Source organism: Caretta caretta, chromosome 4 (assembly GCF_965140235.1).
Source record: "Caretta caretta isolate rCarCar2 chromosome 4, rCarCar1.hap1, whole genome shotgun sequence".
In the NCBI taxonomy this organism is placed as follows: Eukaryota; Metazoa; Chordata; order Testudines; family Cheloniidae; genus Caretta; species Caretta caretta.
This window is the reverse complement of record NC_134209.1, coordinates 24,081,377-24,087,376: the sequence shown is the minus strand read 5'-3', so window position 1 is coordinate 24,087,376 and position 6,000 is coordinate 24,081,377.

The following is a 6,000-nucleotide window of genomic DNA, read 5'->3' as shown; positions in this document are numbered from 1 at the left end:
GAGAGAGACCATAGAATAATGAAGGGGCGTACAATGGGCTTTCACACACAAGTTAGAGGACCTTGCCTTTGCAGATATCAACTTACTATTCTATACTCAGATAGATATGCAAGCCAAAACAAATGATTTCTAGGCCTATGCACAATTAGTAGGGTTGAATATCAACACCGTGAAAACACAAACCATGAGAATCAACACACAACAGGAAACGCCAATAACACTTTCTGGGACTGACAAAGAAGGAGGTCCAATGTTTCTCTTATTTTGGCAGCATTGTAAGTACAACAGGTGGAACAAAGACCTGAAAACCAGCCACAGAGTCATAGAGCTTAAGGGCACAAGGGACCATCAGATCATCTAGTCTGTCTTCTTGTATACCACAGGCCACCAACGGCCCCACTCTAAACCCAACGACCAAAATAAAAACAAGGTATTACAGCCCACAGGAGACAAGATTATTATGTGCCACAGGCTGGGAATAGGAAAGATCAAGGTGTACCAGTGCCCGAGGCCTCCAAAATGGCAGGAAATGATTAAGTGAGACATACCCAGATAATCCTGGCAAATGACCCACACCTACATGCTGCAGAGGAAGGTGAAAAGCTCCCAATGTCACTGCCAATCTCAACTGGAGGAAAAATTCCTTCCTGACCACCCCACCTATGGCAATCAGTTAGATCCTCAATATGTGAGCAAGAACCAGCCAGCCAAGCAACTGAGAGAGATAATGCTTGGTGCTACCTCAGAGTCCTGGCCCTCCCCATCCAATGTCCCATCTCCAGCCATGGCCATCCCTGATGCTTCAGGAGAAGATGTTAAAAAAAGGAAAACAGAATATACTGGGGGCAGGGAAGTCCTTCCTGACCCCTGGAAATGGCCAGTTGAAACCCTGAAGCATGAACCTTATGAAGACATAAACTGGGAGTGAGCCTTTGTAACTCTAAAGCCAAATAGGAAGAAACAGAAATCTTGCCCTCTAAACTAAACTTTGAATATTTAACACCATTGCAAAGCCAGTCTTAGTATATGGCGCTGACACTTGGAGACTTATTAAGATCTTACTATCTAAACTCCAAGTTTTTATAAACAGCTGCCTTAGACAAATCCACAATATCAGATGGCCAGAAAAAAAATCACAAAGAACTCTGCAGGAGGATGAAAGAGAAACCAATAGGACCAGAAATTATAGAACGAAATTGGAGATGGCTAGGACACACATGGAGAAAAGACCCAATACTATAACAAGGCAGGCATTGGACTGAAACCCCTCCTGGGCAAGTGGCAACAAGGTGGATCAAGGATAGCATGGAAATGCACAACAGAAGCAGCATAGAAAGCTATCAAAATGACCTGCTAAGACTGCAGCAGGAGACTGGCAAAAAATAGACTACATGGAATAGAGAGGCATGAGAAACAGAGGCAAGTATCACATGCGAGTGGACTTGCCAACTATCAAATATTCCATGACCTCTTAATTGTGTTACATGGAGATAACAGGACATATAATAATAGATGGTAAAATCATGCTGCAAACTTTCAGAGACTTCAGGTTACATCGGGCGTGGGCAAACTACAGTCTGCAGGCCGGATCCAGCCCCTCAGGGCTTTGGATCCGGCCCGTGGAATTACCCCCATGGTGCTGCAGGCCCCACGCCACTCTCAGAAGCAACTGGCACCACGTCCCTGGGCTCCGGGGAGGAGCAGAGGGCTCCGCGCATTGCCCTTGCCTCCAGGCACCGCCCCCCGCAGCTCCCATTGGCCGGGAACAGGGAACCGTGGCCAATGGGAACTTCGGGGGAGGTACCTGGAGGCGCAGCAAGGGCAGCACGTGGAGCCCTGTGGCCCCCCCACCCCTAGGGCCATGCAGGGACGTAGTGCCGGCCGCTTCCCGGAACAGCGCAGCGTGGGGCCAGGACAGGCATGCAGGGAGCCTGTCCTGGCCCCGGTATGCGCCGCTGCCCCCCAACTCCCTGCCCTAAACCCCCTGCTGCACCCCGCACCCCTCCTGCACCCCAACCCCCTTCCCTGAGCCCCCTCATCCACTCCACACCCCACCTCTGCCCTAATCCCTTGCCCTGAGCCAGTTCCTGCACACCACACCCCCTCCCACACCCCGCACTTCCTCCCGCACCCCAAACCCCTGCCCCAGCCCTGCATACAATTTCCCCACCCAGATGTAGCCCTCGACCCAAAAAGTTTGCCCACCCCTGGTTTACATGGTCACTGAAGTCCAGATTCTCATTTACACTTTGCACCACTCTGGCAATGTCAAGGAACCTTAATGTGGGTGTAAATGTACCTTACTTGCCAGAGCAGTGTAAAGAGGCCACAGTGTAAATGAGAATCAGGCCTTAATTCTGAATTACCATTCATTTAAATTCTTAACCTGCCTCCATGCCCACTTTTCTCTAGTTTTTACAGATCAGGAATACTACTGTTAGACTAAATTATGCTCATCTTGTCACCGTACTTGCATGAGTGGTCCCATTCATTTCAATGGGACTTCTTTTGTGAGTAAGTTAGGTGGTCAAGATTTGACCTATACAATGTTTTCATTTATTATTCCCAACAATTCCTAATAGCTCTACAGTATAAACTTGATCGGTCAAAGAATAAAGAATTATGTATTATCTAGGTCAAAAAGCTTTCTAGGTAACTAACATGAATTCACTATCTGCTATTCAGAGTGAATTATGAACACAGATATTTACATAGCTCTAATATATTAATCTATATAACCAGATTGGTTTTCAGCTGAAACTGGAAGCAAACAAAACCAAACCAAACCATGCTCTGCACAATTTCCAGAGAGTAAAACTCACATGGAAGCTGGCAAGCTAGCATCTATGTCACTGATGCATGAACAGATGCACAAAAATTAGTGACAGTGCAAGCGAGGCTGTAGCTACAAGTTAAAAAAACAAAATACAAATTTTTGCAGTGTTGTTTTAGGGAAGGAAGGCACAAGTCATACAGCTGCCAGTGGCCTCCTGCACACTCCAGGCATGTTTGACATTCAGGGGGCTGGTTACTGAGGAAACCAAATCCCACAGACTCATTAATGCTCCACAGCAAGAGCCATCTCTGTCTCATTTAAGAAAAGTTATTGAACTTTGTATGTGGTGGGAAGATATTTCAGGATTAAAAGCAAAACCTGCTTTTACCACGACAGTAAAAATATTCTCATGCACAAAGCTGAAAATTTGACACTGCAATATTAGTCCCTAATGTGCAAACAATGAAATATAACCTGCTGACTCAGTGATGTGATGTTTTGTTTTATGTGTCTGTCCCAAGTTGTCTCTATTTAATGTTGCTCTACAGGAAAGGGGGGGAACGTTCATTTAAAGCTAAGAACCAGTTCAAGTTAGGAACGTTTATGTGAAAGTCCCAATCCCACAATCCTTGCTTACGTGACTAAAGGGGAAATGAATTGATGAGAACTCACTGATTTCAATGGAACTACTCATCTGAGTAAGGACTGCAGGATCTCGCCTAAATGGAATAGATACAGAGTACCAGAGTTTTCTTTTAGCTGCCATTGATTTTGATCCTCTGAGTTTCTAGAGCCCACAAATCCCATCCTATATAAAGAAATTAGATTAAATAATTATACATATACATACAAACTCAAACACACACGTGAAAGGATCATTCCATACATTATGTATATACCCGTATACATGCTATTGCCAATAGCCTAGCAGAGATTTGAGAACCACTAAGGGTACATTTTTCTAAAGCATTTAAGTCCCATTTTCAAAAGTGACTTAGGCACTTGCAAGTCAGTCTCATTGAGAGCAAATAGGACTTAGGCCCTCCGGGACAGATTTTTAAAGGAATTTAGGCACATAAAGATTCAGATAGGTGCCTAGGGGGATTTTTACTTTTGAAAATCTCACGAGGTACCCATCTAAATCTTTAGATGCCGAAATACTTTAGAAATACTTTAGAAACCTTATGAGCCAAGCCCTACTGACTTTCAGTGCGATTCAGGCTCCTAAGTGCTCAAGTCCCTTTTGAAAATGGGACCTAAGTGCTTTTGAAAATGTTACCCCAAATATATTTGCCATCTATGCTATCAGATACCTGTAGGTTAATATCGCATTCCTGAATAATAGTAATTTAGTTCCAGAAGTACCACATTTCATAGGCATTTAGTAAATAGGAGAATACTGGAGTGGGTTTTTAAAAATTGCTATGTATATGTATACTTTCTGTGTGTGTGTGAGAGTAATCACACACATGTATGCATATGTATATTTATATACACATACATACCCAGAACTATTTACTACACTTTTCTCTTTTTTTTCCCTTCAGTTCGGATTAGCTGAAACAATATCATGTGACCTAAAATGTTTTCTCGCTAGTCAATTCACAAAAGCAGGTAACGGCTCACTGAACATGCTCAGATGCACCATGATTTCATGGTACAAGATGGCTGGTGCAGCACACAAAAGGAAGATTCACCCGCTTTCATTTTAAAAGGAACTATGATGAAATGAATACAGCCTCTTTCTGAAAGCAATAGTTGCTGTCCTTTGGGACAGGAAAGTTACTTTGATAGCTTAAACAATGTCCTTAGACTTCAGGCATTACAATCAACAAAAGGATGTCCTGGGCACCTAGGGATTTCAACAGGATCTAGAGCTGCTCAGCACTTGCCAGGATCAGTCCAAACCCCGGAACAATTCCACCCCGTAGGAGGCAATATTTTACAACTATTGTCCTGGAAACCAGGCATTTCTGCTAACTTGTTTGCATCCTGATTTAAAACAAACAAAAGTACCTTGGAGATGATTAATGGTTCCCCATGCTCCAGTCCGCCTTTCAGAGTGAATCCCCATGGAGCTCCTCCTTGAAGCAACACCTCCAGATAAATGTATCTTTCTTTCTGGGTTATGCTGGATTCTGAAGAGGCTATGCCAGTGGCAGTATTGTCTAGCATCCTCATGTTTATCATCACATACTCATTCAACCACAAATCCCACTGAAGCAATCACGGAAGAATGAGTTGAACTCCCCCCAAGTCCACTACGAGTCATCCTTAAGCATGTGAAACCCTGGGCTGTCTGGGGAGAGGCTTCTGACACAGCAAGTTTCTCTTCTGAGTTGAAGTCCAGGGTCCTGTGTTGAAAAGTCTTCACGCCAGCATTTCAGCATGTTGCTTTTTCTTCAGAACTCACTGAGTCCTTGCTGGCATTTCAGTATTGTGTCTTTCCCATCCTAAGTATTCCTTGGCAGGATACCTTTCTGAAAATTATTCTTCCTGCCCTTGCTATTTCAAACCTGCATGTTTTATGTAAATTGGACAAAAGAAAAAACTATGTAGGTTTATAACCACTGGCCAGTAAATTGCCAAAATCCGAACGAATGCTTCATTTGTGATTGATTATCAGTCTTTTCTTCCTTTCTGTGTGTGATTTACCATTATAATGGCCTTTTTGCCTCAGTCCATTGCACGAAAAGAATGAAAGCGTCTTCTCCCTCTCACTCGCTCTCTCCTGCTCACTTCACAATTTTCTGACTTGTCAAAAAGAAAAAAAAACGAGGGGGGGGGGAGGAGAGAAAGCCCAGACCAAAAAAACATTTCCGTGTGGTTTTAAAGTTGAAATAACTTCCCACGTCTGGGATTAAAAAGAACTGGAGTCTACAGGGCAAACAGGAAAAGCAGGTGAAATTAATCCCTTGAAAAAATGTGGAGATGATAGCTGAGTTCTTTTCACTTTCCGTGCTCTCCCAGATGGTCTGCCAGTGTTACAGCAGCTACTGCTGCTCGGAGGGAGAGTGGGGAAGTGAGAGTAAACTGGATTAAGGCTGCCCATTTCTGCACAGCAAGTATGGAGCTATGGAATGCAGGGTGCAGGACCTGGTGCTCCCATTCCCAATGGCGCCAGGTTTGTATAAGTTCTGGTGGTTCCCAGAACAGGTCCAAGTCCCGCCCCCACACACCTGCCTTGTAAGCCGATATATATATTTTTAAAATAATGTAAAAAT